Here is a 9,709-nt window from a genome sequence, read left to right as displayed (position 1 = left end):
TGACGTGATGATCCGATGATCAACACCATAAGCAAGACCTTAGGAGCACAAGAAAAGACCAAGATATCAAGCAAAATCCAAGCATAAAGATAGGAACCAAGCCGTATGCAAGATCGTGAAGAAATGAGCTCACAGAGGCGACCGGACGCTGGACCGGACGCTGGACTGGACGCTGGCGACAACCAACCGGACGTAGGTCATCAGCGTCCAATCAAGTACAGAGAGGTTCCAGGTGCGTGAAACTACGACCGGACGCATCTGGTGGCAGGCGACCAGACGCTGGCAACGTCTGATCGGTGGTTCATGGCTGCAACAGTCAGGACAATCGGACGCGTCTGGTCAGGACGATTCAGCGTCCGGTCAGTAGTAGAATTGCGGGAGTTCGATCCCAACGGCTACTTTCTCAGTGGGGCTTATAAATATAACCCCCAACCAGCCATTTGAGAAGTGTGGAGCTGAGGGAACATATCAAGGGTGTTGATACACCATTTTAGTGATCTCCACTTGCATAGTGCTTAGTGATTCATCAGGTGATTAGCGTAGGTGCTTTGCGAAGTGCTTAGGTTGATTAGACCACCGCTTATGCACTTGCTCTAGGTTTAGGCCTAGTGTTTAGTGAGGTTTGCATACCTCTTGCTACCCGGTGCTTGCGAGCACCATTGTTGTACATCGGAGAGATCACACCAACTGTGTTTGTGGTGTGGCCACCACCGTGTACCGAAGGGAACAAGGCCCACGGCGTTTCGGCCGGAAGCTTGATAGTGAAGACGGCGGGGAGCATCCAGGAGAGCTTGCTAGAGGGCACGTCGGAGACCCACTTGCGCGTGGGGAAGGCCCGAGGCAATCCACGGAGTTACCCGACCAGGAGCTTGGCCCTTGCGAGGGATTCCTTGCGAGGGGCTCCAACGAGGACTAGGGGGAAGCTTGCGTGCTTCTCGATACCTCGGTAAAAATACCAGAGTCGTCGACGGGAGTTTGCATATCTCTACCTTGCTCTTTAGCTTTCGCATTTACATTAATTGTATTACTCCTTTTGCGGTAGAGATAGCAACACATTAGCAAAACCGTAGTTGCACATTTAGATAGTTTATCTTTTGCATAGGTTTTGCTAAGGTTAGAAAAAGATGCCATTATTAAGAGTTAGATTTTGAAGTTACCTAATTCACCCCCCCCCCCTCTTAGGCGTCACGGTCCCTTCAATTGGTATCAAAGCCGGTTGGCTCAATTTGGACCTTTGGCTTAACCGCCGTTGAGCCGACGTTATTTAGAGTGGTTGGGATGGATACCACTAGGCCTCCGCACTTTGACGGCACTAACTTCCCCTACTATAAAGCTAGAATGGCTTGCCACCTTGAGGTGGTTGATTTGGGTGTATGGAGAGTCACCCGTGATGGGATGAAACCCATCAAGAATCCTAAAAAGCCCACAAAGAGTGATGAAAAAGAAATGCATTTCAATGCTAGAGCTAAGAATTGCTTGTTTGAATCTTTTAGCATGGATGTGTTTAACCAAGTATTCACTTTAAATACGGCACATGAAATTTGGTTAAAACTCCAAGAACTCCATGATGGCACAAGCAATGTCCATGAGCAAAAACATTGTCTATCAAAGCAAAACTATGATTCATTTACTATGAATGATGATGAGCTTGTTTGTGATATGTATTCTCGTTGGAATCTAATTATCAATGAGCTCCATTCTATAGGATTATTAAAGCTAGATGATGCGGATATCATGAGGAAGATCATCTCCGTGCTACCACAAAATAAATATGCAAGCATCATCACCATCCTTCACAACATGGAGGACTTGAGCAACATGACCCCGGGTATAGCCATTGGCAAGTTAGTGGCATTTGAAATATCACGTAAGATGGGTCAAGAAGAAGCTTCTTCATCAAGCAAAGGCAAAGCTCTCGCTTGTAGTGAGAAAAAGAAGATGAAGGGCAAGCAAGTTGAGACAAGCTCAAGCTCAATTTCCTCAAGTGAAGATGAAGAAGATGACGATGATGATGATGATGAAGAAGATTCAAGTGATGATGATCAATCTTCCTCCTCCACCTCCGACTTTGATGAAGAATCAATCAAACTTATCAACAAGGTGGAGAAGATGATCCAAAGGCTTAATGTCAAGGGTGTGCCCATCCAAATTCAAGATTTCATTTTCACAAATCAAAGAAAAGAGCAAAGAAAGAGAGGATGCTATGGATGCGGCGAGTTGGGGCACTTTGTGGAAGTTTGTCCAAACAAGCCCACACCCAAGACAGAGAAGAAGAAGGCATGCAAGAACCAAGCCCTCACATCAATAAGATCATGGGATGATTCTTCAAGTGAAGAAGAACACCATCATAAGAGGCAAGGCTGCAAGCACTCATCATCAAGCTCTTCACGTGTGTGCCTTATGGCACGAGGTAACGAAAGCTCTTCCTCTAGTGAGAGTGATAGTGATGATGATATGCCTTCCTATAATGAAATTGTGCAAGAAAATCTTAAATATGCTAAAGCTATCACTAGTCAACAAAAGAAGCTCAACGGTTTAAAAGAAAAAGCTAGATAGTTCACAAAAAGCATATAAAACCTTGCTTGAACAATATGAGAACTTTGCTAATCTCAATGTTAAACTATCTACTAAAATTGAGAAACTTGAGGCTAGTGCAACAACAAATACATGCACAATCAATGATGAGCAACTTGTAAAGAAGAATGAAAAATTAAAAGAAAAGTTAGCTAGCTCACAAGAAACTTATAATAGTTTGCTTGCTAAAATGGAAACCATGTGCAAACATTGTGATGAGCTAACTAATAAAGTTGCCAATCTTGAAGCCGTTAGCTCAACCCCCACCAAGGCATCTAAAAAGAAAAGTTCTATCTTTAACTTGTCTAAAAAGGATGCCTCTACTTCTTGTAATGATTTATGTTTAGACTCACCTTTGTGCAACCAAGTTTGTGTTGAGAAAGTTGTTGTAGATACATGCACACAAGAGGTTGCAAAGGAGAATGAGCAACTCAAGCAAGAAGTAACTCGCCTCACAAAGGACTTGACTCAAGTGAAAGGCAAGGTGAAGCAAACCCAACTTCATCAAGATAACACCGTCAAGGGAGTGAAGAAGCTTGATGAAGGACAAACCGTGGTTTGTTACATGTGCCACAAGGAAGGTCACAAGTCCTATGAGTGCAAGGTGAAGAATGGAGGAGGAGCAAAGAAGAAGGAGAAAAAGCAAACAAGCAAGCTCTCCAACACATACACCAACAAGGTGGACAAGAAGGCCTCCACACCTTATCTCTTAAAGAAGAAGAAAAATGACAAGGTGGTGGCCATCAAGGTGAACAAGCAAGCCAACAATGGGGTTAAACGCTTTTGGGTGCCAAAGGAAATCATTTCAAACATGAAGAGCACCAAGAAGGTTTGGATCCCGAAAGGGAAGTGAGAAGTCCGTCGGACTACGGGGAATTTGGAGACTTGGCAAAGTATGGGTGCATTTCATGGGGTGCATCATGATGGACAAAATCATTGCCAAGTGGGTTAGTGAATACTATGGACCCAAATTCTCCTTCCCATGTTAGATAATTAGATGTTATTACTCTTTAATTGGTACATCTTGCAATTAGATTTTCCTACATTGGAATCTTTAAGCATCTAGTTACTCTTCATGCCTAGGTTTGCATTTACATGCTTATATCTTTTGACATGCATACACTAGGTATATCTTATGGTAGGCTTGCTCGGTCTCATTTTTAACCCTTGAAGCAAACCTACATGGTTTAAAATTGCTTAGAAGCATGGCACATAGATTGTCTTACTTTTGTTTATCTAATATGTGCCAAAGTCCAAATTATAGATAATCTCTCCCGAATATCATTTTTGAAAATGATTCTCACATTCATGAGATGTCATCTTTCAAGTGGTATTTTGATTCTAAAATCAATGTGCATAATTCCTACAAAGTATTCTATTTTTGTGTGCACAAATTTAGGGGGAGGATTACTCTACATGTTGGATGCCTTGAGACTAACACTTTTTCAAGCTTATCATGTGTGTAGTAGTCTCATTGCAAGGAAAATGGAGTCCCCGGAGTTGAGCATCATACTTCAAATATCCATCACTCATTGCAAGTGGTAGAAATCAAATTGATTTCCACATATGGTATTTCTAAACCAATATCATCATGTTGATTTCGCTTTGATACTTATATGCTTTCTCCATGATTATATAGATTAAATTTCCTTGGGCAATATTTTATCAATTATGCATATACTTTACCTTCGATTGGTATTTTATCTTCAATTGGTATCTTACCTCCTATCATATGTATGCATAAATTTAGGGGGAGCTTAATTTATATAATGCGAGAGTCAAATTTTGTGATCTATTCCACTTTACACACAAAGGATCACAAAGTTTGACCCTCCCTTGTGCTTAATGTCTTCCTTTTCGGTGTTTGATTCCAAAGGGGGAGAATTTAGAGGACCAAAGGAAAGCATTAGTATAAGGTGGTATAATGGTCCAAAAAAGGGAGGATAGTGGAGTATGGACTGCCTATGTAATAGGAAAAATTGTAGGAAGCAAGACTTAAATCCATAATGCCACATGGGGACATTTGCAAGGGCAAGATAAATTTTATGTAGTATCATTTAGTTTTACAAAGAAGCATCTTTGAGCATCTCATAACCTTGCCCCTTGCATTGCATCCTAGCAAGTAGATGGTTTTCTAATTTCAAAAAATTTATTATTTGCTTGCTTTGGTCGTGTTGTCATCAATCACCAAAAAGGGGGAGATTGTAAGGAAAATGGACCCTAGGCCCATTTACTTTGGATTTTGGTGTTTGATGACTAACACAACCAAATTGGACTAATGAATTTGCAAGTGTTTGTTTTGTAGTTCAATAGGATGCAAGACGTGACTTGGACGAAGGCGACGTGATGATCCGATGATCAACACCATAAGCAAGACCTTAGGAGCACAAGAAAAGGCCAAGATATCAAGCAAAGTCCAAGCATGAAGATAGGAACCAAGCCGTACGCAAGATCGCGAAGAAACGAGCTCACAAAGGCGACCGGACGCTGGACCGGACGCTGGAAGCGTGACCGGACGCTGGACCGGTGGCTCGGCAGACAGGCGACCGGACGCTGGACCAGATGCTGGTGGCAACCGACCGGACGCAGGGCATTAGTGTCCGATCGAGTACAGAGAGGTTCCAGGCGCGCGAAACTGCTACCGGACACATCCGGTGGCAGGCGACCGGACGCTGGCAGCGTCCGATCGGTGGTTCACGGCTGCAACGGTCGGAACGATCGGACGCGTCCGGTCAGTAGCAGAATTGCGAGAGTTCGACCCCAACGGCTACTTTCTCAGTGGGGCTTATAAATACAACCCCCAACCGGTCATTTGAGAAGTGTGGAGCTGAGGGAACATATCAAGGGTGTTGATACACCATTTTAGTGATCTCCACTTGCATAGTGCTTACTGATTCATCAGGTGATTAGTGTAGGTGCTTTGCAAAGTGCTTAGGTTGATTAGACCACCGCTTATGCGCTTGCTCTAGGTTTAGGCCTAGTGTTTAGTGAGGTTTGCATACCTCTTGGTATCCAGTGCTTGCGAGCACCATTGTTGTACATCGGAGGGGCTTGAAGTCTTGCGAGATCACACCAACCGCGTTTGTGGTGTGGCCGCCACCATGTACCAGAGGGAACAAGGCCCGCAGCGTTTCGGCCGGAAGCTTGATAGTGAAGACAGCGAGGAGCATCCGGGAGAGGCTTGCCAGAAGGCACGTCGGAGACCCACTTGCGTGTGGGGATGGCCCGAGGCTATCTACGGAGTTACCCGACCGGGAGCTTGGCCCTTGCGAGGGATTCCTTGCGAGGGGCTCCAACGAAGACTAGGGGGAAGCTTGCGCGCTTCTCGATACCTCGGTAAAAATATCGGAGTTGTCGACGAGAGTTTGCATATCTCTACCTTGCTCTTTAGCTTCCGCATTTACATTAATTGTATTACTCCTTTTGCGGTAGAGATAGCAACACATTAGCAAAACCGTAGTTGCACATTTAGATAGTTTATCTTTTGCATAGGTTTTGCTAAGGTTAGAAAAAGAGGTCATTATTAAGAGTTAGATTTTTAAGTTGCCTAGTTCACCCCCCCCTCTTAGGCGTCACGGTCCCTTCAGACGGCTATGCTCCGATCGATCTGGACGGCGATTGGGACCACGGTCGGCTCCACCAGCTCTACTCCATCTATTGCTGGTACTGGTACCTCTGTTGGTAAGCGTAAATCTGCTGTGTGGGCTAATTTTGATGAGATCTATGAGACTGTGAATGAAGTTAAGATTTGCACTAAAGCTACCTGTAAAATATGTAAGAGTACTTTGTCTGCTAGATCTAGTGCTGGCACTGGTCACTTGAAGAGGCACCAGAAATCTTGTAAGCAAAAAACTGATCAACGTACTAGGGTTCAGTCTAGGCTTGCTTACAATCATGATGGTTCTGTGCATAACTGGGACTATAAACCTGATGTTGCTAGATCTGAGTTGTGTCGCTTGATTACTAGGCTTGATCTGCTGTTAGGTATCGGTGAGATAGAGGCCTAGGAGTACATTGTTCGTGCTCATAACCCTAGGTTTGTTAAGATATCTAGACAGACCACCACCAGAGATCTTAGTAAGCTGTTTACTGAACGTCGTAATATGCTTAAGAATCATGTGTTGTCTGTTGTTTCCTCTATTGCACTGACTTCAGACATTTGGTCTGGTAATGCTAAGGAAAACTTCATTACTGTTGTTGCTCATTATGTCAGTGCTGATTGGGAGTTACAGAAAAAGGTTATTAGTTTTATGTTGATTGAGGTGAAACATACCGGTGAAAATATTGCTGAAAGAATTGCTTAGAAGATTTAGCAACATTAATCTGATTGTAAAATCTGGTTTAAAGCGGTTCAAACCTTACTTAGAAGATTTAAGATCTGTTATTAACTTCTTGAATTCCTCTTATCAAAGAATTGCTATGTTTAAGAAGTACTGTATTGCTCAGGGTGTTAGACCTAGAAAGTTTGGCTTAGATATGGATGTTAGATGGAATGCTACATATCTTATACTTAAACACTTGGTTTCATATTAGGATATTTTTTCTATGTTCATTAATGCCAATTATGGGTCACAATTGTTGTCTGCAAGGCATTGGCATGTAGCTGAGAAGATATTAGAGTTCCTAGAAATATTTTATGAAAGCACTGTTGTTCTTTCTGATGTTTATTATCCAACTAGTCCACTTATTCTGCACCATCTTCTTGATATTGGTTCACATTTGCATGCAAGTGAAAAAAATCAAAATCTAATGTCTATTGTATATCCTATGAAGCTTAAATTCCTTAAATACTGGCAGGATATACCTCTGTTATATTCATTTGCATTCATTCTTAATCCTAGAGTTAAGATGAGAGGTCTATTTAATGTTCTGCAATTACTTAAAGAGTACACTGGTTGTGATTACAATTTATATTATGCTGATGTGAGAACTGAAATTTACAAGTTGTTTAACAAATATGAGAGAAAGTTTGGTACAGCTAGGTCTCAAAGGGCTACACAGCCTGCAAGCCATACATGTAAAAGAAAACAGGCATGGAGAAGGATCTTTGGCGGCCCTAGATCTAGTGTTGTTGGTCCTTCCCCTGCCTCTGCCCCCACTTCATCTACATCTGGTTCTGTTATGTGTGAGCTCACAGTTTATGTTGACAGTGACAATGTCACTGCATATGAGGATGATTTTGATTTACTTCTCTGGTGGCGTGACCACAAACTAACATATCTAATCCTATCTATCATGGCTAGAGATATTATGTCAGTTCCTGTTTCTACTGTCTCTTTAGAATCATGTTTCAGCTTAGCAGGAAGGATCATTGAGGAGCGGCGATGACGTTTGTTGCCTGAAACTGTGGAGATGCTGACTTGCATAAAGGATTGGGAGTTAGGAGAAAGAAGGTTACAACATGCTGTTGACAACCAAGAGTTGGATGATTCCTTCAAAAATTTATATCTCGATGAAGATGAAGTTGGTACATCTGTGGGTGTTGCTGCTGGTGCATCTGGGGGTGCTGCTGCTGGTACATCTGGGGGTGCTACTGCTGGTACATCTAGGGGTGCTGCTGGTTGAGACTAGGGGTGCTGCTGGTACATCTGGAGGTGCTGCTGCTGGTACATCTCGAGAGTTGAGACTTGAGACTTGAGACTTGGGAGTGTGATCTGTAACTGTAATCTATATCTGTTTTATGTGAGACTTGGGACCTTTGAACTTATTTAAGACTTAATTAAGAGCTGTGCTGCACTCTTTTTTCCCTTTCTAGGGTTTCTCACAAGGTTGAGTTTTACCTAGAAAGGTTTTTAATGAGGCAGCATTGCACAAATAACTCAGTTATCTTAATTGTCTCTCTTGTGTCTTTTGTTTTGTTGGATTTGGTCATTTGGAGTTGAGTTCAGTTTTGATTCGTGAATGTGAAATTTGGTAAGTGATCTGTGAATGTGAACTTAGAAGCTGTAATATGTGAACTTAGAACTTATAATCTGTGCTTGTGATCTGATTGAGAATGTCATATTTGCTAAGTGTTGTATGAGATGAATTTTTTGAGGTGATTTAAGGGGACTGGGCTGTGGGCTGGCACGGCCCGCAGAATTGGCCGTGTTCAACGGGCCGGCATGGCCCGACTACCGGCCCATAGGGCCGTGCCTGGGCCGTAGAGCAGGCACGGTGCACGATTCGGCACGGCCCGAGCAGCCCGCGTGCCGTGCCGGTCCGAACCCCAGCGGGCCGGGTCTGGAGGAGCTCTGCCCTTCAATTAAGATAGAGAAAAGAGAGTTTTGTGTACAAGGGAATAAAGACTTGTCCTATTTGGCTCTCCGGAACTCTAAAAAAGATGAACTCTTCAACTGCACAGCAGCTGTGGTTCATTCTTGCAAGACGGCCTAGACTAGAGATGTAATTTATAGTGATATACATGTATTTCTTAGAACAACACAGGGTCTTAGATAATAGATATAGTTACCTGTGTGCTGGTGCAGAACTTGTGAAAATGTACAACAAAACTGAAGAACCCTGTTTATTTATTCATTGCTAGTATATGGCTTTATTGTTCTGTATTCTTGCAAATTTATAGGCTACTTATTTCAATATAGTGTGGTGAGATTTCTGTCGTGTGAAGTTCTTGTGACATCAGAATTTTGGAGCTTCCCTTTCATCTGAAAAGAATATTAAAAGAAGCATGGTAAAGTATTAAAGTTATTCAGGTTGTTCATCAGAGCATTGATTTCTGATTTTTTCATTGTTTTGGAGATGGTTTGAAATACAAAATTATTGATACAGTACATCCACCCATTTTCTCCCTAGTTCCAAATTTCTCAGGCAGTTTCTGCCGAGTATGTTATGTAATTCTATTATTCAGACAAGTTCAGCTAAAGGAGATGGCTGTATTCAAAATTTTCATGGTATTTCTGCAAGCAATTCGTTTACTCAGCGCAATACTGAGTGCTGAAGCTTGTATGTTAGAAATGAGGAGATGCTTAGAGCTATATTGGTTGTGGATGTGTTGCAGAGTTTATGGTAACTTGCACTGACATTTAAAACCCAGTAGCTGTCTAGCTGATAAGCAATTTTACAGATTACATGTTTGACCTTTCATGTGTTTTTCTTTAACGCAATTTGACCTTTCATGTGTCGAAGGCTTAAAGCC

The sequence above is a fragment of the Miscanthus floridulus genome, chromosome 18 (genome assembly GCF_019320115.1).
Source record: "Miscanthus floridulus cultivar M001 chromosome 18, ASM1932011v1, whole genome shotgun sequence".
Taxonomy (NCBI): Eukaryota; Viridiplantae; Streptophyta; class Magnoliopsida; order Poales; family Poaceae; genus Miscanthus; species Miscanthus floridulus.
This window is presented reverse-complemented; position numbering follows the sequence as displayed.